Below are 27,796 nucleotides of genomic sequence, written 5' to 3'. Positions count from 1 at the left end.
CCTATTATAGGCATCAGAGAAGTTTATCCTGCTTCTGTCTCTTACTTTACGTATAAAATATGCAGTTTACTTGTGTTTAAAGAAGGCTGGAGAAAGACTATTCCTATTTGCTTCCCTCTTTTCTTTCCTCAACTGATTTCTTTGTAGACTTGTAACTCTGGAGAGGAAATATAAGTCCACCTTACACAACTGCTTTCTCTTAGGGTCAGAGGGTCTTTAAGGTAATACAGAAGATAAGGAGGTTTTCTTTGCCTTCCTACATTAGCTTGTACTTCTCTTTCTCATGGGGAAGAATAATTGGAAGGTTGGTGCCCTGGCACCAACAAATTATCAAGCCTTAAATTAGATAACATTTAAACAAAACTAAAATATACCACAATAACTTTGTTTTTGAGGTCTTGGAAACTCCTGAGATTTTGACTTTGTATAATGCTCCATTTCAGGATGGCATATGGCTTGCTCAGAACTTCCAAATTGGGGAATGTGTGAATAGTGTTTCATATCAATTACACAGATATGCGTACTTGGTGATGCTTTTTGGATTGTGTAGCATCTTTGTAACTTCTTGGCATTTTATAAATGATCTGAATATCTCCTAGAGAGTTAATGGTATTTTATTTAGATGATACTTGAATCTTTCTGTGGAATTCCCGGAACTTTCCTGTATAAGATGTTGGTGCTTTGTGCCAAAATAGTGATTTGTAAGTTAATAGTAATAATTGGTTTGATTCTAATTGACTTCTCTATTGTGGTATGGATACAACCTCCTCAGATGGGTGGGAGCAGGAACCTGAACTGTATATATTGCCATTAATTTGGACATTTTCATAAATCTTGCTTCATCTTGAAAAAGGTTGTCCATTTTGTTGAATCAAAACCTGAAAGTGACATTTTTACTTTGCTGCTAATGCTAGTTGATAGCTTTTGTAGATAATTTTTTAATTTTATGCTGGGCTATTTTGTAGTGCTTGCAAGAGCCGTGTGATACATTTTATTCACCTGTTTTTTATTGTTGTTTGTCTGATGGCACTTATCTTTTTGTAATTTTATCTGGGATAAATAATCAACAGTCATCAAGATTATAGTCCCTTATCTTTATTCTGTCTTGGTTCTCAATTGGGCAGTCAGTTTAGGAAAGCAGCATTTTCTCTCTGCCTAGAATGGTTAGTATACTCGACCACAATGCCACTTTTGGCTTTCTCTAATGCAAGTGACCTTCCTTTTGCACCTTGAACATCTTACGTACTTGTATCTTTTCCCCTACTATTGGATACATTTCTGAAAAAAAAATTATGGTTTTCTCTAGTTGTAATTGCTTTAAATAGTATTTATGTTTGTATAAATTATATATTTGTATATGTTTATAATGCATAAATGCTATCACATATTTTTATTCCTTTGTCACAATAACCTAAAGTGTTTAGATTAGTGAATGTTATAATTTCTAGGTTTCTGTAAATATTTTTGAATTCATATTATCATATATAACTAATAGTAATTTGCATTTGCATTTTCCTTTATAGTTTCCAAAATACTTCTATTATTATCGTTATACACTTAATTAGCAAGAACTGACAAATGACAGTTTAATAGAACAGGAGGCCTACATATATTATTTGATATTAATATTTTCATTTTTTGCATACATAGAGGCTTTTATAGAAAAACAGTGAAGATCCAAAGAAGCAGTTAGATGTTAGGGTCTTTATACCCTTTTAACAAAAGGTGATAGAATTGAGAAGTGACAAGGCAAAGGAAAAGCGATTAGGGATTCTAGGGGTGGTAAATTGTAGGAAGGTAAATATGTACTGGAAACTAATGGAAGTTACAGATTTAAAAAAAATTTAAATTCAATTAGCCAACAAAGTGTATATCATTAGTTTCAGATGTAGTGTTTAACAATTCATCAGTTAAGGATTATTTAGAAAGGATTATGCAAACCCACCTTGGTGCTCACTTCTGTTCAGTGGTAAGTGATAAGAGGAACACCTTCACTAAGAGAAATTTATTTCTTGGTTCTAGACAAGCAGGGTGAGAGCAAGGAGCTCTTTCTGTTTCCTGAGTGCCTTCAGGTCACAATAATCCTTATGCCAAAGTGCCATAGGCATATTTGGATCCCCTTCAAAGTTCAGAAAATGAGAGCATCAGCAATAATTCTATGACCATAATAACCGCTATCATCTATTAACTTCTTTTTAAACAAAACAACTCTTTGACAGGTATCTTAAGGAAATATGTTGGGATTTTATAAATGTATGGTTTTTTGGTTCTGGATGAGAATATCTTAGTTTGTAAGAACTCTGAAAAATCAAAAATAGCTCTACTTCAGGGATCTCTAAAATCTGTTTGTAGCTGTTTGCAAAGACAAGAAGGAAAAGAAATAACTGCAAGCATGATAAGAGCGATTCTGGAGGTAATAAAGAGTTCACTAAATTACCATTTGCTCTTTTGTGCTTATAATATGATGGTAGAACTTAAACATGTGAAGAAAAATCTTAGCTATGTTTCTTTATGAGATTTTTCATAGTGTTTCTTTATGAGATTGCTTATAGTTTCCCTATTTTTCTTTATGTTTCCCTATGTTTATGTTTCCCTGTGTTTCTTTATGAGATTGTTTATAGTTTCTCTAAGTCAGAATCTCTTGTATTTAAGTTATTTCCTGGAGTTTAATATAGCTAGTACTATATCAGTACATTTCAAAACAGTAGATTAAAACCCAAATGCCAGATGATTCTTTTTATTTTTTAGGTATACTTTATTATCTATGATCTAAGCCGAAATCAAGAGTTGGACGCTTAACCAACTGAGCCACCCAGGTGCCCCTATTTTCAGAATTTTTAAAAAGATGACAGAAATGGACAGTAGTTCTTCCATCCATATAATACCTATGGCATTAAAATAAAATCAATTTAGGGTGCCTGGATGGCTCAGTCGGTTAAATAGCTGCCTGTGGCTTATGTCATAATCTTGGTACTGGGATCCAATCCTGCATGAGGTTCCCCACTCAGTTCCCTGCTTCTCCCTCTCTCTCTGCCTGCTGCTCCCTCTGCTTGTGCTCTCTCACTCTCTCTGTCAAATAAATAATATTTTTTTAAAAATAAAAAAATAAAATTATAAGTAGACATGCTTAGAAATTTCAAACAACATGGAAGGATCTAAAGTGAAAAATAAAAGTTTCTCTTCTGTATCCTCAAAGGTAACCGGCCTCCTTATTTTAAGTGTTTTGTGTCATCTGTTTATATACCAACATGCCTTGCTCTGGGCTTCAGTGCTGGTACTGGGGGTACTGATACCTGTGCTCATATTTTCTTCCCCCCACTTCCCTTTAGCTCTCCATTTGTGGGGGACAAAAAGGAAAGTAATTAATACCATGGGGTTGGTGAGGATATAGAAAGTAGGCATTCTCATATACTGCTGAAACTCCTTTGGGAGGGCTACTTAGACATACCTACTAAGATTAAAAAACAGGCAAGCCCCAGAACAAAACACATAGCCATTGAACCAGTAGATTCACAATTAAGAGTTTTACCTAGGGAGGTATATGTGAAATTACAACAACTTAAATATACAGGAATGTTTATTATGGCATTATTGGTATTAAGAAAAAACTATAAACAACCAAAATACTATTAATATTAAATAAATCTTGGTAAAACTATGTTTTGTGGCCATTAAAAAGTGTATGATAGCTCTGTTTAGGTTGATTTGGTGTTTCAATATGTATTAAATGGACGAAGGCAAGGGAAAAATTAGTACATTTAATTAATTTGTATATTTAATATAGTTGTAGGAAGATGATTTCCACAAGGCACAACTGACTTCATTTTTTCTATACCCATTCCCATCCTCTTTCTGAGTGGGAAATATTCAATACTAGCATTAAAAATTTTAAGGAAATTTTTGTGTTATCTACATGTATAATGAGTAATGATGGAAGAGTTAATTTAAAGTCTCTACATTAAGATGCTGAGAATATTTTAAGGGAACAAAATCACTACTTTTATATCATGAGGGCCTGCATGTCTTATTGAAAAGTTACAAAAAATTTCAAACCTCTTAACAGATAATAGTTGGTGGAGTGGCAAGAACATCACAAGATATGCAGACTTATGCTTCTTGCACATTTTTGGCTGCAAGTATGAAAGAAGGAAAGTTGGGAATTCAGAATAACCAAGTTCTGTTCAACTTGGAGCAATTGAGGCCTGTGTAATGTGGCTGCTGGAAAACAAATTAATCCAAACTACTGAAGCTAGTGATGGAACAGAAGGTAAATGTGACTTCTTAGTTGCAGTTGACTCATTTTTTCATCTTTAGTGACTTTAGACTGTTTAGTAAAAGGAAATTGACTTTTCAAACAGTATAAAAGGAAACTGGTTTTTCAAGTGGTATATGAAGCAGTTTTAGTAAGTCAGTGTTGCATTTAGCAACATCAGACAATTAACATAGAATCTGCTCATAAATATCCATGCATTGGGCAAAACTGATCAGATACTAAAAGGCTAATTATAGAATACAGAGAAAGAGTATTTTATTTTATTTTTAACATTTGGTTCATTATTCCTTATTCCCACCCCTCAACCAGGAAAAGTTCAGTTAGAAGGACTGAGGAACTGTGGAAGCATACTCTTCCCCTCCACCTTAATACCTCAGACTGGAGCAGGGTCTGGCTCACTGTGAGCTTGCAACCTCAGCAAGTCCAGGGTCCACAAGCCCATACCAGCTGTCCTGTGGTTCTGGGACACAGAAGAAAAGTTGCAGTTTTGTATTGTTGTTTTAATTTTTTTTAAATTTTTACTTTTTTTTTTTAAACTTTAAAAAGTTTGTCTTGTTTTATTTTAATTCTTCCTTTTGGTTTGTTATTTTTCTTTTTTATATAATTTTTTTCTTTAATTTTCTCTGTAAAAAGTCAAAATTTAAAAGAGTAGCGTATATATCAACAGCTCCAGCCAGCCAACAAAGTCATCAAGCGTACACAGTCTGTATAAGGGTCACCATACACAGTACAGTTCCTACAACTTTAGGAGACATAGCAAGCCATTTCATCTAATCCATAGAAATAGACACAGAAAGTCAAGCAAAATGAGAAGGCAGAAGTATATGCTTCAAAAGACAGAGCAGGAAAAAAACCTCAGTAAAAGAATTTAGTGAAACAGAGATAAGCAACATGCTTGATAAAGAATTTAAAGTAACAATTATAAAAATACTCACTAGGCTGGAGAAACGAATGAAAGAATTTAGTGAGACCTTCAATAAAGTGATAGAAAAATATTGAATGAATCAGAACTGAAGAATACAATAACTGAAATAAAAAAACACACTAGAGGGAATCAACAGTAGATTAGAGGATGCAGAAGAAAATATCGATGATCTGGAAGACACACAAGGTAATGGCACACAAGTTGAATGGCAAAAAGAGAAAAGATTAAAAAAAAAGGAGGATAGATTTAGAAATCTTTTGAACAAAATCAAGCAAATTCATCTGGTAGGGGTCCCAGAAGAAAAAGAAAGAAAGATTTAGAATACTTATTTGAAGAAATAATAACTGAAAAACCTCCCTAACCTAAAGAGGGAGATAGACATCCAAGTCCCAGAGATTTCCAAACAAGATGAACTCAAGGAGGCCCACACTATAGCATAAACTAATTAAAATGTCAAGGGTTAAAGATAAAGAGAGAATCCTAAAAGCTGCAATAGAGTAACAAAGTTACCTCCATGGGAAAACCTATAAGACTACCTGTTGATTTTTCAGCAGAAGCTTTGCAAGCCAGAAGGGAGTGGCATGACATATTCAAAGTACTGAAAGGAAAATCTTAAAACCAAGCATACTACACCTGGTAAGATTATCACTCAGATTTGAAGGAGCGATAAAGAGTTTCTCCAGACAAACGAGAGGTAAAGGAGTTTATCAAAACTAAAGTAGCCTTACAAGAAATAATAAAAGGACTTCTTTAGGTGGAAAAGAAATGGCTATATTTAGATATAAGAAAAATATGAATAGAGAGATGTAAAATATGACATGTACTATGACAACATGTTCATAAAATGTGGAGAAGGGAGTAGAAAGAGAAGAGGAAAAAGAAAAAAAATGGTCATCAGATTAATATGGACTATTTACTTAGTATATTATGTATGAACATTATGGTAGCCACAAACCCAAAACCTATGATAGATACACAAAAAATAAGGAGAAAGAAAGACAAACAAAACATTATAGATATTCATCATTCACAAAGAAAACAAGAGAAGAACAAAGAAGAATCACAAAAACAACCAGAAAACCAATTTTATATATTAAGTACAACAATTTTTTTTAAATGAAGTATATACCTATCAATAATTACTTTAAATGTAAATGGCCTAAATTCTCCAATCAAAAGACTAGAATGGTAGAATGGCTAATATAATAATATTAATAATTATTATATTATCCATAATAATATAGACATAGATATAGATGTATATATCTGTATGAACATATATCATATGATACCCATTGATACTAAACAATCAATGGGTCAATGAAGCAATCAAAGAAGAAACCAAAAAATACATAGAGACAAATGGATATGAAAACACAATGGTCCAAAATCTCTGAGACAGTGAAAGCAGTTCTAAGAGAAAGGTATATAACAATACCCGCCTTCCTAAAGAAGCAAAAAATATCTCAAATAAACAATCTAACCTTACTCCTAAAGGAACTACAAAAAAAGAACAAATATTCTTTTTAAAAAAGATTTATTTATTTATTTTAGAGAGAGAGTGAGTGAGCATGGAGAGGAGCAGAAGGAGAGAGAAACTTCAGTGGACTCCTCGCTGAGCTCTGAGCTTGATCCCATAACCCTGAGATCGTAACGTGAGCCAAAGCCAAGAGTTAGACTGCTTAACTTACTGTACCTTGGGGCCCAATTTGTTTTTGGTTTTGTTTTTAAGATAACTGTGGCAATTTCTTTTCTTTTTTAAAATTTTTTTTTAAAATTTATTTGACAGACAGAGATCACAAGTAGGCAGAGAGGCAGGCAGAGAGAGAGGAAGGAGAGCAGGCTCCCCGCTGAGCAGAGAGCCCAATGCGGGGCTCCATACCAGGACTCTGGGATCATGACCCGAGCGGAAAGCAGAGTCTTTAGCCCACTGAGCCACCCAGGCGCCCCGACTGTGGCAATTTCTTAAAATAAGACAATGATGAAATTTGCCACATCAATTGACTCACAGATTATTTCTTTGTAGCATGTGATGCTGTTTAATAACATTTTATCTGCAAGTAGAAATTCTTTCAAAATTGGAGTCAATCTTCTCAAACCATGCCGTTGTTTTATCAACTAAGTTTATGTCATACTCTAAATCTTTTGTTGTTATTTTAGCAGTTCCCAGAGCATCTGCACCAGGAGTAGTTTCTTTCTCAAGGAACTACTTTCTTTCCTCATCCATTCAAGTTTTATTAAGAGATTGCAACAATCCATTACATCTTGAGGAACCACTTCTAATTCTAGTTCTCTTGCTATTTGCCCCACATCTGCACTTACTTCCTCTACTGGAGTCAAGGACCCTCAAGGTCATTTGTGAGGGTTGGGGTTAACTTCTAAATTCCTGTTAATGTTAATATTTTGACCTCTTCCTGTGAATCACAAATGTCCTTATGGCACCTAGAATGATGAATCCTTTCTGGAAAGTTCTTGATGTACTTTGCCCAGATCCATCTGAGGAATAACTGTCTTTGACAGTGATATCCTATGAAATACATAGTTCATAAACAGTAAGACTTGAAAGTCAAAATTATAGTTGATCCTTGAACAACATGGGTGTTAACTTTGTAGGTCCACTTGTACATGGATTTTTTTTCTTTTAAGATTTTTATTTATTTATTTGACAGACAGAGATCGCAAGTAGGCAGAGAGGCAGGCAGACAGAGAGAGGAGGAAGCAGGCTCCTTGTGGAGCAGAGAGCCTGATGTGGGGCTCGATCCCAAGACCCCAGGATCATGACCTGAGCTGAAGGCCGAGGCTTTAACCCACTGAGCCACCCAGGTGCCCCTGGATTTTTTTTTTTTCAATGAATATAGCACAGTACTGTGTATTTTCTCTTCCTTATTATTTTCTTAACATTTTATTTTCTCTGACTATATCATAACAATACAGTATATAATACATATAGCGTAAAATATGTGTTAATCAACTATTTCTGTTATTGGTAAGGCTTTCTGCCAACAGTAGGCTATGAGCAGTTAAGTTTTGGGGGAGTCAGAATTTACATACAGATTTTCAACTACACGAGCAGTTTGCACCCCAACCCCATATTGTTTAAGTATCATCTATACTCTATGATCCATGGACTGCAGAATGGATACTCTGTTAGCCGGCAGGAAGACATTTACCTTGTACATCTCTGTCAGAGCTCATGGGTGACCAGGTGCCTTATCTGCAGTAGTTGGAAAGGACTCTTTTTTTCTGAGTAGGTCTCAATATTGGGTTTAAAATACTCAGTAAATCACGTTGTGAACAGATTTGCTGTCATCTAGGCTTGCATTTAAAGAACACAGACAGTAGATTTAGCATAATTCTTAAGAGGGTTAGGATTTTTGGAGTGGTAAATGAGCACTGGCTTCAATTTCAAGTCTCCAGTTGCATAATCCTCTAATAAGAGTCATCCTGCTTGATTTATTTCAGCATAAGGAATGGCATGGAGGATATTAGGAGAAGGAAGGGAAAAATGAAGGGGGGAAATCAGAGGGGGAGATGAACTATGAGAGACTGGACTCTAAGAAACAAACTGGGGGGAGGAAAGTGGGGAGAAATACGTTGGTCCAGTGATGGGTATTAAGGAAGGTACAAAATCCATGGAACACTGGGTGTTATGTGTAAATAATGAATCTTGGAACACTACATCAAAACTAATGACTTACTGTATGGTGACTAACATAACATAAAAAAAAAAAAAGAATCATCCTGTACTTTGAAATTTTGAAGCCAGGTATTGCGTTCTTTCTAGCTGTGAAAATCCTAAATGGCTTCTACTAGAAAGCTATTTGGTTTACATTGAAAATCTGTTGTTTGGTTTATCCACATTTATTAATGATTTTAGCTAGATCTTCTGGGTAGCTTGTAGCTTCTATATCAGCATTTGCTGCTTCACCTTGCACTTTTATGTTATATTTAAACGTCTTCCCTTAAACCTCATGAACCAACATCCGCTAGATTCCTAGTTCTCGTGGGTAGCTTCCTCACTTCTCTCAGCCTTCATAGAATAGAAGAGTTAGAGACTTGCCCTGGATTAGGCTTTGGCTTAAGGGAGTGTTGTGGCTGTTTTGATCTTCTATCCAGAGCACTGAAACTTTCTCCACATCAGCAATAAGGCTGTTTCACTTTCTTTTCATTTGTGTGTTTACTGGAGTAGTTCTTTTAATTTAAAAGTTCAGGTACTTTTCCTTTGCTGTCCCAGCTGGGCTAATGGAAGAGGACTATCTTTTGGCCTGTCTCAGCTTTTGACATGCCGCCGCCTTCCTCCTCCCCCTCCTCCTCCTCCTCCTCCTCTCCTCCTCCTCCTCCTCCTCCTCCTCCTCCTCCTCCTCCTTCTTCTTCTTCCTCTTCTTCTTCTTCAAGATTTCACTCATTTTATTTGAGAGAGAGAGAGAGAGTGAGACAGAAAGCAGGAGCAGTGGGGAGAGGGAGAAGCAGACTCCCTGCTGAACAGGGAGTTCGATGTGGGGCTCAATCCTGGGACCCTAAGATCATGACCTGAGCTGAAGATAGATGCTTAACTGAGCCATCCAGTTGCCCCTAGACATGCCTTCTTCACTAAGCTTATTAATTTCTAGCTTTTGATTTAAGAGATGTGGGACTCTTCCTTTCATTTGACCACATGGAGGCCATTGAAGGGTTATTAACTGGCCTAATTTAAATATCATTGTGTCTCAGGGAATAGGGAAACCCTAGGAGAGGGAGAGAGAGAGAGTAACAGCTGGCCAGTGGAGTAGTCAGATGACACATAATATTTATCAAATTCACCATTTTATATGGGTGTCGTTATTGATACCTTAAGACAATTACAGTAGTAACATCAAAGATCACTGAGCATAGATCACCATAACAAAAATAATAATGATAAAATTTGAAATACTGTGAGAATTACCAAATGTGACCCAGAGACATTTGCCATTGGAAAAATGGTGCCAATAGACTTGCTCAAAGCAGGCCTGTCACAAAATTTTAATCTGTAAAAAAGACAATATCTGTGAAGCACAATAAAGTGAAGCACATACAATAAGATATTCCTGTATCTTTTTTGTTTTATAAATATTAGCAAGAAGATATGTATGTTCTTAATCTACCTTCTTTTTATACAGAAGATACTATGCTATATACCTTTTTTGTACTATCTTTTTTTCTTAACAATATATCTTGGAAATCACTCTGTATCAGCTCATGGAGATTTTTAATTTTTTAAAAAAATATCTGTATGACTCCACTGTGTATATACCAGTATCCAATCACTTCTCTATTGATGGACATTTGGATCGTTTCCAGTACCTTGTTATGGCAAGTGATGCTACAGTGAATAACTTTGGTGCATACATTGTTTAGTTTTGATGGGGTGTATCTTTAGGAAAGACCCCCTAAAGTACAATTGCTGGATAAATTATAAAGGCATATATAATTTTGGTTTTGCACAATTGCCCTCTGTAAGATTTGTATAATTTTCCAATTTTAACAGCACTATATGAGAGTAGTTATTTTTCCACAACCTGATGAATATATCAAGCTTTTATACATTTTAGTATAGTTTTAATTTATATTTTAAAAATATGAATGAAATTGAACATTTTTTCCATTTGTTAAAGGACAGTATGCTTCCCCCCCATGAATTGTCCATGTCTTTTTTTTTTCTTTTGTGTTTTGATCTTTTTCTTAAGCTTTAAAGGTTATTTTATATATTAGGAGGAGTAGTGCCTTGTGGTATGAGTTGAAAGTATTTTTATCCTAGTTTTTTATGTGGCTTTGACTATTTATTGTATGTTTTGTCTCATATTTTTAGAAATGTAGTTGAATATGTGGGCTTTTCTATCAGTGAGAAATGCTTTTCTTGCTCTAAGATTATAAAGGAATTCTCTCACATTTTCTTCAAGTAGTTGAGTATGGTTCCCTTCTTTTGAATTATGTTCCTTTTGGAATTTATTCTAGTATAGTAGTCACTCCTTATCAGTGGGGGATACATTTCAAGACCACCAGTGGTTGACTGACACTCAGTACTGAACCCTGTGTATATTTTGTTTTTTCCTATACCTACATACCTATGATAAAGTTTAATTTATAAGTTAGACACAGTAAGAGATTAGCAACAATAGAACAATTACAACATAATAAGCTTTATGAATGTGATCTTTCTCTGAAAATATGTTATTTACTGTACTAACCCTTCTTGTGAGGATGTAAGATGATAAATTGCCTATGCAATGAGATGAAGTGAGGTGAATGCTATAGGCATTGTGATATAGTGTGAAGATACTATTGACCTTCTGATAGATCATCAGCTTCTGGACCATGGTTAACTGTGGATAACTAAAACCATGTAAAGTGAAATCACAGATAAGCCAAGCATTAATTTTTCAATTTTATCTTTTTTTTGATAGTGGCACTCTGTAGTCATAGGTTCATTTATTAAAAGGTTTATATACACACAACAAAGGAAAAATTTTTTTCAGCTTTTATCTTTATTTTTTTCTCCATTTTTTAAACAAGATTTATTTATTTTAGTGTATGTGGGCAGGGGCAGGAGCAGAGGGAGGGAGAGAGAGAGAAAGAAGCAGACTCCTCACTGAGCACAAAACCTGACACAGAGCCTCATCCCGTGACCCCAAGGTCAGAACCTGAGCTGAACTCAAGAGTTGGAGCTGAACCAACTGAGCCACCCAGGGTGCCCCTTCTTCTTTTTTAAGTTGATTGGTCTTATTCATGAAAAGGAATGTTTCTCTATTTCTTTAAGTCTATTTTTGGGCTTCCAAGAGTATTCTGAAAATTTTTTCATACAGAATTTGAATATGTATTTTTAAAATAGCTTTGTTGCAATATGGTTCACATAGCATATTTACATTTACACATTTAAAGTTAAGTCAGTGATTTTTAGTTCATGCACAGAGTTGTGCAGTTATCATCAATATCTAATTTCAGAACATATTTGTCACCCCAGAAAGAAACCTTGTATGCTTCAGCAGTCATTCCCAAATTTTCTCCAATCTCCTCATTCTCCCTTAGTCCCAAGCAACTACTAATGTAATGGTATGCCTTCTGTTCCTATAGACTTTCCCCTTCTGGAAATTTCATATAAATGGCATCATATAATATGTAGTCTTTTATGACTGGTGTCTTTCACTTAGCATAATGTTTTCAGGGTTTGGGGCATAACATGTATCCTTTTTAAAATCTATTTTAGAAAATTAAAAAAAATTTGAGTGTAGTTGACACATGATGTTACATTAGTTTCAGGTATACAACATAATGATTCAAAACTCTGTATGTTTTGCTGTGGTCACCACAAATGTAGCTACCATCTGTCATCATGCAGTGCTATTATAATACCATTGACTGTATTTCTTATGCTGTACCTTTTATTCCTATGACTTATTTCATAACTGGAAGCCTGTATCTCCCACTCCCCTTCATTCATTTTTGCCTACTCTGCCACCTTCTTCCCTCTGGCAACTCTTAGTTTTCTGTTTTTATGTGTCTGATGCTGCTTTTTATTTGTGTATTCATTTATTTTGTTTTTTAGATTCCACATATAAATAAAATCATGGGGTATTTGTCTTTCTCTGACTTATTTCACTTAGCATTATATAGTCTAGATCTGTCCATGTCACAAATGGCAGGATCTCATACTTTTTTATGGTTGAGTAATATTTCATTGTATACCTGTACCACACCTTCTTTATCCATTCCTCTGTTGATGGACACTTGGGCTACTTCTATATCTTGACTATAGCAAATAAAGCTGCAGTAAAGCATGTAACAGTTCCTAAGTTCTTTATATTGCAGAATAATATTCCACTGTATGGATGTACTTCATCTCTTCATCAATTAATGGACATTTGGTATGTTTTTGATTTTTGGCTATTATGAGTAATGCTGCTGTGAACATTCATGTACAAGTTTTTACATGGTTATATGTTTCACATTCTCTTGGGTATATCCCTAGGAGTAGAATTGCTGGATTATATGGTAACTTTATTTTTAACATTTTGAGAGTTTCCAAACTCCTCAAAAGCATTTGCATAATATTACATTTACACCAGCAGTGTACATGGGTTCCTATTCTTCACATTTTCTCCAATGCTTGTTTTTATTTCTCTTTTTTGAATATATCCTGATGAGTATGTAGTGCTCTTTCATTATAGTTTGGACTTGCATTTCCTTAATGGCTAATGATGTTGAGCATCTTTTCATGTGTTTATTTATTATATGAATATCTTAGAAAAATATTCATATCCTCTGCCATTAAAATTTTTTTTTATTATTGAGTAAATATTTTTTTTTTTTTTTAAAGATTTTATTTATTTATTTGACAGAGAGAGATCACAGTAGACAGAGAGGCAGGCAGAGAGAGAGAGAGGGAAGCAGGCTCCCTGCTGAGCAGAGAGCCCGATGCGGGACTCGATCCCAGGACCCCGAGATCATGACCTGAGCCGAAGGCAGCGGCTTAACCCACTGAGCCACCCAGGCGCCCCGTAAATATTTTTTATATATCATGGATACAAGTCTTTTTTCAGATATAAGATTTGGAAATATTTTCTTCCCTTCTATGGGTTGTCTTTTCATGTTCTTGATGATGATTTTTGAAGCACAAAAGTTATGAGTTTTGGTCAGTTTATCAACTTTTTTTCTTTTGGTGTCATATCTGGAAATGTGCTATGTAACTCAGTGTCACAAGGATGCACTCCTGTTTTCTTCTGAGTTTTATAGTTTTATCTTACATTGACACATATGATCCACTTGGACTTTTGTGACTGATGTATGATGAGAATCTAACTTCATTCCTTTGCATATACATATCCAGGTGTCCCTGCTCTGTTTGTTGAAAGTCCACTAATTCTCTTGTCATTATTGTAAAAAAATCAATTGACCATGAATGTGAGGGTTTATTTCTGGGCTTTCAATTCTATTTCATTGATCTATGTATATCCTTATGTTGATACTGTGCTGTTTTGATCACTGTAGCTTGGTAGTAAATTTTGAAATCAGGAAATGTGAGCCCTCTAATTTTGTATTCTTGGAAAAACAATTTTGTTCATTCTGGGTCACTTGCATTTCCTTATAAATTTTAAGATCATCTTGCCTATTTCTGCAAAGAAACTGGCTTAATTTTGATAGGGATTGTGTAGAATTGGTAGGTCAATTTGGGAAATATTACCATCTTAACAATATTAAGTCTTCCAGTCCTTGCAGATAAGCTGTCTCTTTGATTTCTTTAGGTCTTTAATATCTTTCAAAAATTTTTAGTTTTCAGAGTACAAGTTTTATATTTTTTTTGTTAAGCTTATTGCTAAGCATTTTATTCTTTTTGATGCTATCATAAACTATCAAAGAACTTATTTTTTCTATATTGATCTTGTATCCTGTAACCTATTAAACTTGCTCATTAATTTTAATAGTATTTTTGTGCAATCCTTAGGATTTTCTATATACAAGATCATGTTATCTGCAAATAAAGATAGTTTTGCTTCTTCCTTTCCAGTCTGGTTGTCTTTTATTTATCTTTCTTTCTCCTAATTGACTTGGTTAAAATCTCCAGTAAAATATGGAATAGGAGTAGCAACAGCAGACATCTTTGTCTTGTTCCTTATCTTGGGGCAAAAGTACTCGGTTTTTCACAGTCAGTCTTGGTGTTAGTTGTGGGTTTTTTGTAGATGGCTTTTATCAGGTTGAGGAAGTTCCTTTCTATTACCAGCTTGTTGAGTGCTTTTATCATGAGAGGTTGTTAGATTTTGTCAAGTGTTTTTGCTGCATCTCTTAAGATCATCATGTGGTTTTGTCCATTTTATTGATATAGTTTATTACATTAATTGATTTTCAGATATTAGTCTTGGATTTTCTGGGCAAATCCCATTTGGTTATTTGTATAATACTCTTCATCTGTTCCTAGATTTGGTTTGCTAGTATTTTATTGAGCATTGTTTTATCTATATTTATTAGATATACTGTCCATAGTTCTCTTTTCTCATGATGACTTTGTGTGGTTTTGAGGAAGAATTTGTGAAAGATTGCTGTTATTTCTTATTTAAACATTTGGCAAATTTCACCAGTCAAGCTATTTGGGCCTGTACTTTTCTTTGGAGTAAATTTATTACTAATTCAACCTCTTTGCTTGTAATAGATCTATTCATATCTTGTTTTTTCCTGAATCACTTTTGGCAGTTTGTATGTTTCCAAGAATTTGTTTATCTCATCTGTTGGTATTCAGTTCACATTATTTCCTTATAACCCCCCCAACCTTCTTTTCCTCTGTACATTCACTAGTGGTGTCCCTTCTTTCATTTCCAAATTTAATAATTTAAGTCTTCTCTCTTCACTTCTGGACCAGTCTAGCTAAAAGTTTTTCAATTTTGTTGCTTTTTTTAAAGCACTGTTAAAAGTGTTTAAACAAGGAGGCCATTAGACTGAGGTGATGCCCTGGTAGTTTACATAAGCAAACCAAAACTTAAGTTGGAGGCAGTATACTCTAGTCCAAGAAATTTAAACTTGAGAAAAACTAATCACAAACAGCTAATGAGGTTTCCCCAAATAAGGCAAGTGCTTAAGTTCTAACCAATCAAATAATTGCTTTGCTTCAGTATTTTCTCTATAAAAACTTTGCTCCTCTCTCCTGTTAGTGGAGGGCTTTTAACCAACGACATTTGGTTTGGCACTGTCCAATTCAAATCAATGTATGCTCAAATAAACTCTTGCAAAATTTTATGTGCTTCAGTTTGCCTTTTACCAGAATGATTTTTTTTAAGTTGATTTTTCTTTTCTTTCTTTCTTTTTTTTTTTTTTTTAGCTTTCTACTTCATTGGTTTCTGCTCTTTATTATTTTCTTCCTTCTTCCTTTGGTTTTACTTTGTCCTCCTGCTTGCAAGTGTCTTAATGTGGAAGATTAGGTATTGATTTGAGACCTTATTTATTTTTAGTATAGACATTTATAGCTATACATTTTCCTCAAAATACTACTTTTACTGCATCCTGTAATAAATTTGGTATATAATGTTTTCATTTGTTATATTCACTCATTTCAAGGTATTTTGCAATTTTTTATGATTTTTTTCTAACCCATTGTTATTTACTAGTTTCTTGTTTAATTCTGACATTGTAAATTTCCAAAATTTTTTGTCATTTATTTCTAATTTCATTCTGTTGTCAGGAAACATATGTTGTGTAATTTTATTTTATTTTATTTTTTAATATTTTTTAAAACCTGATTTTAAAAAAGATTTTATTTATTTATTTGACAGAGAGAGGTACAGTGAAAGAGGGAACACAGACAGAGGGAGTGAGGGAGGGAGAAGCAGGCTTCCCACCGAGGAGGGAGCCAGATGCAGGGCTTGATCCCAGGACCCTGGGATCATGACCTGAGCTGAAGGCAGGTACTTAATGACTGAGCCACCCAGGCACCCCTGTTGTGTAATTTTAATAGAGACACAGACACCCCCCATACGTGTGTGTGTGTGTGTGTGTGTGTGTGTGTATGTGTGTGTGTGCACACAAGTATATATTAAGTAATCTCTATACCAAATGGGCTTGAACCTACAAACTTGAGATCAAGATTCACACATTTCACTGACTGAGCCAGCCAGGCACCCTTATACTTTTATATATTGAAGCTTGTTTTATTGCCTGAATATGGTCTATCCTGGAGAATGTTCTGTGTGTTCAAGAAGAATGTGCAGTCTTCTTGGATGGAGTTCTATAGATGTCTGTTAGGTTTAGTTGATTTAGAATGTTGTCTTAGAAGACCAGGTTGTTCTGCTTGGTTGTCCTATCCATTGTTGAAAGTTAGGGTGTTTAAGTCTTCAACAATTATTTTTGAATTGTCTGTTTTTCTCTTCATTTCTTTCAAGTTTTGTTCATGTATTTTGGCACCCTGTATATATTTATACTTGACAGATTGATCCTTTTATCATTATAGAATGTTCCTCTAATTTTTATTAACATTTTTTAACATTCTATTTTATGTGCTATTAGTATGGCCTCTCCATATTTATTATAGTTGTGGTTTGCATGATACTTTCCCTTTTCCCTTCCTTCTACTTTTGACCTATTTATATTTTTGTATCTATATTGTGTCTCTTACAGAAAACATATTGTTGGATTCAGTTTTTTTATGTAGTCTGTTAATCTACCTTCAGTTATTTAACCCTTTCACATTTAATGTTATTAGGAACACAAAGTAACATCTATGTTTTTCTTTTTACTTTCTATATCTCTTATGTCCTTTTTGTTCTTCTGTACTTTTTTTTTTACTGATTTCTTTTGAATTAAGTGAATATTTCTTAATGTAACATTTTAATGTATTTAAGTAATTTTTCTCTATTTTTTGAACTTATTCCCAGTTGTTACTCAAGGGGTTACAATACAGCTTAAAATTTATACTAACTTAATTCCAGTGAGATATAGAAGCATAATTCTTATATAGTGCTATTCTTTTTTTGTGCTATTACTATTACATATGCACACCTGTAGGTGTCACAAACCTAATAGTACATTGTTATTTACATAATTTTGTGTGTTTAAAGAAGGTGAGAAGAGAGGAAAATGCATATTTATAGAGTTTGTTACATTAAAATTCTTAAGATTTGTGTTTTTCTTTATTTGCTCCTTGGATTTTAGTTACTATCTCTTGTCATTTCCTTGCTCCAATACAGTTTTGCTCTGTTAACTCTAAACAGAGCAAAGAGAACATTTATTTAAGTAAAAAAATGAATTTGTTCAGGAATAGCAGAGGAATTATAGTTTTTTTTTGCATAGTCTCTATTGATATATCTTCATATTTGCTCATTCTTCTGCCAACTTACATCTAATGTTGAGGTCTATAGTGATTTATTCTGTTATTATACTCTTCACCTTCAGTATTTCCATTTTTAAAAAATCATTTCTTTCCTTTTATTTTTATCCTCTTCTTGATGAGACATTGTTATCATACCTTCCTTTACTTCATTTAGCATGTTTTTCTTTTGTTCTTTGACCACATTTGTCTACTTTGAATTCTTTGACATTCCCAACATCTGGAACCTCTCAAAGGTGTTTCTTGTGGAAGATTTTTTCCCTTGTGACACACTTTCCCATTTCTTTGCATGTCTCATAATTTTTATTGTTGTTTTTGAACCCCAGATATTTTAGATAATATAGCAATTGTGAATATTGATTCCTCCTTTCCTTCCCTCCTTTTTCTCTTCTCTTGGTTCTTTCTTGGAAATCAGAAAATACTTAAGATTGTGCTTAGCTTCAGAATGTTGAGATTAATAGTGTCTGATTAAAGTTCTTTGAGTCTGTGAAATCCAGTTTGTATGCTCAGTGGTCTCTTTTCTTTTGGTTATGAGTTGTTTGTGAATAAATGAAATTTCTATATAAACAGATATTGTCACATTTAGAAATTTTTCCAAATGCTGAGGCCTTTGTTTTTAATATAAAGTTTATATTTATGGTTTTATTTCTTTTGTAATGCAATAATTTAGCTAATGAATCTTGCTTTTTCCCTTTAAGTTACACCTACGTTTGAGGATTGGACTACTATTGATTGGTATCAATTTTTATATTTATGGGAGAAATTGCCAACTTCTATGGATTGGGTGGCAGAGCTAGTGGGAGTTGAAGAAGGGTTCTTGGCTTGCTGTGTGAAAGGAGAAGTCGTAGCCAGAACTGAGAGACAGCATCGCCAGATGGCCATCCATAAAAGGTAAATAACAAGAAGCCTGATTGTCCAGTATTTAACACAGTTTTAGATATATAGTAGTTGTTGAGTTTATTATAGTCACCTCCATTATCATTAAAATAAAAGTTTTAGGGGCGCCTAGGTGGCTCAGTCAGTAAGTGTCTGTCTTCAGCTCAGGTCATGATCCCAGGGTCCTGGGATGGAACTCTGCATCAGGCTTCCTGCTCAGTGGGAGTCTGATTCTCCTTCTTCCTCTGCTTCTCCCCCTGGTTTGTGCATTCTCTCACTCACTCTCTCTCTCTCTCTCAAATAAATAAAATCTTAAAAAAACAAAGAAATAAGATCAAAGTTTTGGCTGAGTTGTCATTTTCTTGTGTTCACTGAATTTATCAATATTTCAGTTTCTCCTTTAATACTTGTTTAGAAGCCATTATAGATGAAGACCTTTTAAGGTAGAACATTTAAGGGGCACCTGGGTGTCTCAGTCACTTAGGCGTCTGCCTTCAGCTTAGGTCATGATCCCAGAGTTCTGGGATCATGCCCCACATCTGACTCTCTGCTCAGCAGGGAGCCTGCTTCTCCCTCTCCCTCTGCCTGCTGCTCCCCCTGCTTGTGCTCTCTTTTTCTGTCTCACTCTGTCAAAATAAATAAAAACAAAATCTTAAAAAAAATAAAGTAGAACATCTAATTATTTTATTTACTTAAAGATGTGAATTAGAACTGACAACTTAGGGGAGCTTCATTTGAGGATATGCTTCATCTCATTATTATAAATGATTGTTACCATGGAGGAGTGAATTAAAAGATTCAGATGGGGAAATTGAATCATTTGCCTTCTTTGAAATATAACAAAATTATTTTTCTTAATAGTAGTCTCTAGTAAATTATTTACAACATAAGTGTAAATTTTGTAAGGATTTATATACTTGGATTATTTGTGGTATTACTGCCATTCAAGTCAATACTGGTTTTTATTTTCAAATTCTGTCATTTTTTGATATATGAGTAGGTGGTCATATAACTGTGTATCAAATATTCTTTTAAATTTTTTGTGCCATTCTATTTCTTGAACTAAGTCTTATTTCTTGAAATTGGTTAGCAGTATTAAAATATGGAGATCTTTTTGTTATATAAATATTAGTTCCTTGCTATGCTATAGTACTAATGTACGTCAGAATTTATTTGGTAAACATTGAGCTCAGTCTTTTTCCACTAATCCTATTTCCTATTAGGAATCTTCTCAGAGTATATAAATCCTCTCTTGCTTTTTTGCTTCTTTCTTGTTTCTTAGCATATGTTGTATCTTCATTGTAGACATCTCTTACCATACTTATGGTGATTTACTTTCCAGGATTTTTACTAGTCTTGTGTTATTAAATTTAATCAGTGAAGTTCCCTTAAAGGAAATTAACCAGAAATATGGATGCAGTCGTGGACAGATTCAATCTTTACAACAGTCAGCTGTTGTTTATGCATGTCAGTTAAACAAGGGTTTCCACATTTATTTGAGACTCTGTGGTTTGAGATCAAGTTAAGATTACTTTTTTTTTTTTTCAAATTCCATTTTATTTTAGGCTTCTCTAAAAGTGAGGGGATCATGGGAAGCTGTAATTGTCATCATAACACCTAAAACTATGGCATCGCTGGGATTTGTTATCCTGCTCCAGAGGATTGACAGCTAGCTGAGTAGCTGAACATTTGTGTCCTTCTGTTGCTTAGCAACTACTGACAATCCACTTTTCTGTTTGTTTTTTTCCATTTTTCCTGTTACAAGAAGAAATAGACACAAAGTTGCCAACAGTTTCCCTTTTCTCATCAAGTTACTGATTAATATTTGTTATTGATAAGGAGGATGGCAAATGGAGAGGGATTTCTGGATTTCTTTTGGACTGTTCTAAATATCTCTTCTCTAGGAAAGCACTGATCTCTCCTTAATAAATCTAAACTCTTACCTCTAAGCTAGGCAAACAGGGACGTTCTGGGTCTGATTTTACCAAGAAATTCTTATAGGCCCTTAGGAAGGAAAACCTGGGCTGCTGGAAGAGTATGGGGATATATATGTGTAAAAGGTTTCATTGTGAAGGTGTGTGCATTTGTGAGCATACTGAGGGAAAGATGGGAGGAGAAGGTTATAAAAAGGGAGAGATTCTTCAACTCATTGTCATAAAAGATCTCAAATTGCCTGTGGGGCTAGTGTTCCCTTAGGGAAGTGATTTTCTTAATGGCTTGACATTGGCTCTTCTGGCCTTTATTTCATGGGGAATGGCTGTTGAGCTGTACAGCCCTTCCCTGATGAAAATATCAGTGGGAGCTTCACTTTTTGTACTCCTCTCAGCACTTGAATATTTAAATCACCTCTATTTTTCTGTAGTTGAAAAGAGTCTCTCACCTGTTTTTAAGAGTTCTCTCTTCCTTAAAAGAAAGTAAGGAAGAAAGAATGAGAGGAATGAAGAGTGGGGGCTTTTTGTTTGCTTCGTTTTAACACGCTCTACCTCAGTTGTTTCAAATATGAAGTTCGTAATTAAGAATAAATGAGATGACATTTAATGTGTTTAGCCCATCTATTGACCAGTTAGCTAGGCCTTTAACATGTGTCTATTATTCTGTTACTTACACTTTTTGACTCTTAAACTTTACAATTCTGCAGGTAAACAGCACAACAAAACAAAAGTAAATCTAAAGAAATAGAATTATCTACAAAGAATTTTAATTCAATAAATATTCTATGATTTTCCTAGGGATGATTACTGCCTGGGCTGGCACAACATGGGACTACTACTTTCTCAATTTCAGAAGCGTCTTACATTTGGCATCCAGAGGGAGAAATGTGACCTTGTCCCGGTGTCCTTACTTAATGCACAGCGAGCCAGGTTCCTTTATGCTTCCGGCTTTCTTACTGTGGCAGATCTTACCAGAGCAAATATTGAGGAGGTGGAGACTGTTCTGAAAAATGCTGTTCTCTTTAAGAGGTAAGAAAGTCCCCCTGAGTAGTTATTAAATGAAAAATCATTTTGTAAATAATAGAAAATGTGCTAAAATAGTTTTTGTTAGATAGTATCATAACATACATGGTGTCAGTGGAAGAAAATGAGACTGCTTTTTCTCCCTTAGATTTACTGTCATTTTGTGGTGTATGTAAATTTTTAAAATTAAAGTATAGGTGACCCACAATATTGTATTAGTTACAGCTGTACAGTATAGTGATTTGGAAAGTCCATATGCTACGTTCCACTCAGCACAAGTGTAGTGACTATCTTTCACCATAAAATGCTATTGAATACCATTAACTATATTCCCCACACTGTACATTTTCTCCCTGTGACTTAATCATTCAGTAACTTAAAGCCTCTCTCACTCCCCTTCATTCATTTTGTCTATTGCCCTACCCCTCCCCTCTGGCAACCATCAGCGTGTTATCTGTATTTATGGGCCTATTTTTGCTTTTAGTTTGTTTTGTTTTTTCACTTCTAAGTGAAATCCTATGGTATTTGTCTTTCTCAGTATGACTTATTTCACTTGGAATAATACCCTCTAGGTTTATCCAAGTTGTCAAAAATGGCAAGATATCATATATATTTTTTTTAATTTTATTTTTTATAAACATATAATATATTTTTATCCCCAGGGGTACAGGTCTGTGAATCGCCAGGTTTACACACTTCACAGCACTCACCATAGCACATACCCTCCCCAATGTCCATAACCCCACCCCCCCAACCCCCCTTCCCCAGGCAACCCTCAGTTTGTTTTGTGAGATTAAGAGTCACGTATAGTTTGTCTCCCTCCTGATCCCATCTTGTTTCATTTACTCTTCTCCTACCCCCTTAACCCCCCATGTTGCATCTCCTCTCCCTCATATCAGGGAGATCATATGATAGTTATCTTTCTCCGATTGACTTATTTCGCTAAGCATGATACCCTCTAGTTCCATCCACGTCGTCGCAAATGGCAAGATTTCATTTCTTTTGATGGCTGCATAGTATTCCTTTGTGTATATATACCACATCTTCTTTATCCATTCGTCTGTTGATGGACATCTAGGTTCTTTCCATAGTTTAGCTATTGTAGACATTGCTGCTATAAACATTCGGGTGCACGTGCCCCTTCAGATCACTACGTTTGTATCTTTAGGGTAAATACCCAGTAGTGCAATTGCTGGGTCATAGGTAGTTCTATTTTCAACATTTTGAGGAACCTCCATGCTGTTTTCCAGAGTGGTTGCACCAGCTTGCATTCCCACCAACAGTGTAGGAGGGTTCCCCTTTCTCCGCATCCTCGCCAGCATCTGTCATTTCCTGACTTGTTAATTTTAGCCATTCTGACTGGTGTGAGATGATATCTCATTGTGGTTTTGATTTGTATTTCCCTGATGCCGAGTGATGTGGAGCACTTTTTCATGTGTCTGTTGGCCATCTGGATGTCTTCTTTGCAGAAATCTCTGTTCATGTCTTCTGCCCATTTCTTGATTGGATTATTTGTTCTTTGGGTGTTGAGTTTGCTAAGTTCTTTATAGATTCTGGACACTAGCCCTTTATCTGATATGTCATTTGCAAATATCTTCTCCCATTCTGTCAGTTGTCTTTTGGTTTTGTGAACTGTTTCCTTTGCTGTGCAAAAGCTTTTGATCTTGATAAAATCCCAATAGTTCATTTTTGCCCTTGCTTCCCTTGCCTTTGGTGATGTTCCTAGGAAGATGTTGCTGTGGCTGAGGTCGAAGAGGTTGCTGCCTGTGTTCTCCTCAAGGATTTTGATGGATTCCTTTCTCACATTGAGGTCCTTCATCCATTTTGAGTCTATTTTCATGTGTGGTGTAAGGAAATGATCTAATTTCATTTTTCTGCATGTGGCTGTCCCATTTTCCCAACACCATTTATTGAAGAGGCTGTCTTTTTCCATTGGACATTCTTTCCTGCTTTGTTGAAGATGAGTTGACCATAGAGTTGAGGTCTATTTCTGGGCTCTCTATTCTGTTCCATTGATCTATGTGTCTGTTTTTGTGCCAGTACCATGCTTGCCTATTCGAGGTCTTTTCTGGTTCCATATAAGTTTTAGGATTATTTGTTCCATTTCTTTGAAAAAAATGGATGGTACTTTTATAGGAATTGCATTAAATGTGTAGATTGCTTTAGGTAGCATAGACATTTTCACAATATTTATTCTTCCAATCCAGGAGCATGGAACATTTTTCCATTTCTTTGTGTCTTTCTCAATTTCTTTCATGAGTACTTTATAGTTTTCTGTGTATAGATTCTTAGTCTCTTTGGTTAGGTTTATTCCTAGGTATCTTATAGTTTTGGGTGCAATTGTAAATGGGATGGACTCCTTAATTTCTCTTTCTTCTGTCTTGTTGTTGGTGTAGAGAAATGCGACTGATTTCTGTGCATTGATTTTATATCCTGACACTTTACTGAATTCCTGTACAAGTTCTAGCAGTTTTGGAGTGGAGTCTTTTGGGTTTTCCACATATAGTATCATATCATCTGCGAAGAGTGATAGTTTGACTTCTTCTTTGCCAATTTGGATGCCTTTAATTTCCTTTTGTTGTCTGATTGCTGAGGCTAGGACTTCTAGTACTATGTTGAATAGCAGTGGTGATAACGGAGATCCATGCCGTGTTCCTGACCTTAGAGGAAAAGCTCTCAGCTTTTCTCCATTGAGAATGATATTTGTGGTGGGTTTTTCATAGATGGCTTTGATGATATTGAGGTATGTGCTCTCTATCCCTACACTTTGAAGGGTTTTGATCAGGAAGGGATGCTGTACTTTGTCAAATGCTTTTTCAGCATCTATTGAGAGTATCATATGGTTCTTGTTCTTTCTTTTATTAATGTGTTGTATCACATTGATTGATTTGCGGATGTTGAACCAACCTTGCAGCCCTGGAATAAATCCCACTTGGTCATGGTGAATAATCCTTTTAATGTACTGTTGAATCCTATTGGCTAGTATTTTGGTGAGAATTTTTGCATCTGTGTTCATCAAGAATATTGGTCTGTAGTTCTCTTTTTTGATAGGATCCTTGTATGGTTTTGGGATCAAGGTGATGCTGGCCTCATCAAATGAGTTTGGAAGTTTTCCTTCCATTTCTATTTTTTGGAACAGTTTCAGGAGAATAGGAATTAGTTCTTTTTTAAATGTTTGGTAGAATTTCCCCGGGAAGCCATCTGTCCCGGGGCTTTTGTTTGTTTGGAGATTTTTGATGACTGTTTCAATCTCCTTACTGGTTATGGGTCTGTTCAGGCTTTCTATTTCTTCCTGGTTCAGTTGTGGTAGTTTATGTGTCTCTAGGAATGCATCCATTTCTTCCAGATTGTCAAATTTGTTGGCGTAGAGTTGCTCATAGTATGTTCTTATAATTGTCTGTGTTTCTTTGGTGTTAGTTGTGATCTCTCCTCTTTCATTCATGATTTTATTTATTTGGGTCCTTTCTCTTTTCTTTTTGATAAGTCTGGCCAGGGGTTTATCCATCTTATTAATTCTTTCAAAGAACCAGCTCCTAGTTTCGTTGATTTGTTCTATTGTTTTTTGGTTTCTATTTCATTGATTTCTGCTCTGATCTTTATGATTTCTCTTCTCCTGCTGGGTTTAGGGTTTCTTTCTTGTTCTTTCTCCAGCTCCTTTAGGTGTAGGGTTAGGTTGTGTACCTGAGACCTTTCTTGTTTCTTGAGAAAGGCTTGTACCACTATATATTTTCCTCTCAGGACTGCCTTTGCTGTGTCCCACAGATTTTGAACCGTTGTGTTTTCATTATCATTTGTTTCCATGAATTTTTTCAATTCTTCTTTAATTTCCTGGTTGACCCATTCATTCTTTAGAAGGATGCTGTTTAGTCTCCATGTATTTGGGTTCTTTCCAAATTTCCTCTTGTGATTGAGTTCTAGCTTCAGAGCATTGTGGTCTGAAAATATGCAGGGAATGATCCCAATCTTTTGATACCGGTTGAGACCTGATTTAGGAACGAGGATGTGATCTATTCTGGAGAATGTTCCATGGGCACTAGAGAAGAATGTGTATTCTGTTGCTTTGGGATGAAATGTTCTGAATATATCTGTGATGTCCATCTGGTCCAGTGTGTCATTTAAGGCCTTTATTTCCTTGTCGATCTTTTGCTTGGATGATCTGTCCATTTCAGTGAGGGGAGTGTTAAAGTCCCCTACTATTATTGTATTATTGTTGATGTGTTTCTTTGATTTTGTTATTAATAGGTTTATATAGTTGGCTGCTCCCACGTTAGGGGCATAGATATTTAAAATTGTTAGATCTTCTTGTTGGACAGCTCCTTTGAGTATGATATAGTGTCCTTCCTCATCTCTTATTATAGTCTTTGGCTTAAAATCTAATTGATCTGATAGAAGGATTGCCACTCCTGCTTTCTTCTGATGTCCATTAGCATGGTAAATTCTTTTCCACCCCCTCACTTTAAATCTGGAGGTGTCTTCGGGTATAAAATGAGTTTCTTGTAGGCAACATATAGATGGGTTTTGTTTTTTTATCCATTCTGATACCATGTGTCTTTTGATTGGGGCATTTAGCCCATTAACATTCAGGGTAACTATTGAGAGAGATGAATTTAGTGCCATTGTATTGCCTGTAAGGTGACTGTTATTGTATATTGTCTCTGTTCCTTTCTGATCTACTACTTTTAGGGTCTCTCTTTGCTTAGAGGACCCCTTTCAATTGTTCCTGTAGAGCTGGTTTGGTGTTTGCAAATTCTTTCAGTTTTTGTTTGTCCTGGACTCTTTTAATCTCTCCTATTTTCAATGATAGCCTAGCTGGATATAGTATTCTTGGCTGCATGTTTTTCTCATTTAGTGCTCTGAATATATCATGCCAGCTCTTTCTGGCCTTCCGGTCTCTGTGGATAAGTCCTGCTGCCAATCTAATATTTTTACCATTGTATGTTACAGACTTCTTTTCCCGGGCTGCTTTCAGGATTTTCTCTTTGTCACTAAGACTTGTAAATTTGACTATTAGGTGACGGGGTGTGGACCTATTCTTATTGATTTTGAGGGGGGTTCTCTGAACCTCCTGGATTTTGATGCTTGTTCCCTTTGCCATATTGGGGAAATTCTCTCCAATAATTCTCTCTAATATACCTTCTGCTCCCCTTTCTCTTTCTTCTTCTTCTGGAATCCCAATTATTCTAATGTTGTTTCATCTTATGGTGTCACTTATCTCTCGAATTCTCCCCTCGTGGTCCAGTAATTGTTTGTCCCTCTTTTGATCAGCTTCTTTATTCTCTGTCATTTGGTCTTCTATATCGCTAATTCTTTCTTCTGCCTCATTTATCCTAGCAGTGAGAGCCTCCATTTTTGATTGCACCTCATTAATAGCTTTTTTGATTTCAACTTGGTTAGATTTTAGTTCTTTTATTTCTCCAGAGAGGGCTTTTATATCTACTGAGAGGGTTTCTCTAATATCTTCCATGCCTTTTTCGAGCCCACTAGTACCTTGAGAATTGTCATTCTGAACTCTAGATCTGACATATTACCAATGTCTGTATTGATTAGGTCCCTAGCCTTCGGTACTGCCTCTTGTTCTTTTTTTGTGGTGAATTTTTCCGCCTTGTCATTTTGTCCAGATAAGTGTATATGAAGGAGCAAGTAAAATACTAAAAGGGTGACAACAACCCCAGGAAAATATGCTTTAGCCAAATCAGAAGAGATCCCAAATCATGAGGGGGTAGAAAGGGGATAAAAAGGTTCAGAAAGAAAAAAAAAGTCAAAGGAAAAAGAAACAATTAAAAAAAGAAAACCAATAAAGAAAAAATATAAAAAGGAAAAAAAAATATATAGATTGGATAAACTAGTTAAAAAATGTTAAGAAAGAAAAGGGTAAAAGTTTAAAAAATTTAGCAGAAGAAGAGAAAAAAAAATTGAAAAAGAAAAAAAAATTAAATTAACTGCAA

General features: G+C 35.1%; 1 pseudogene; it reads left to right on the top strand.

Annotated features, from left to right (window-relative positions):
• The window catches only part of LOC116864768, a 121,595-nt pseudogene that overhangs the window by 13,233 nt on the left and 80,566 nt on the right, over positions 1–27,796 (top strand).

Source organism: Lontra canadensis, unplaced genomic scaffold (genome assembly GCF_010015895.1).
Source record: "Lontra canadensis isolate GAN:19392208 unplaced genomic scaffold, GSC_riverotter_1.0 scaffold6, whole genome shotgun sequence".
Taxonomy (NCBI): Eukaryota; Metazoa; Chordata; class Mammalia; order Carnivora; family Mustelidae; genus Lontra; species Lontra canadensis.
The sequence above is the reverse complement of the archived record's forward strand: the minus strand, read 5'-3'. Positions and strand labels throughout refer to the sequence as shown.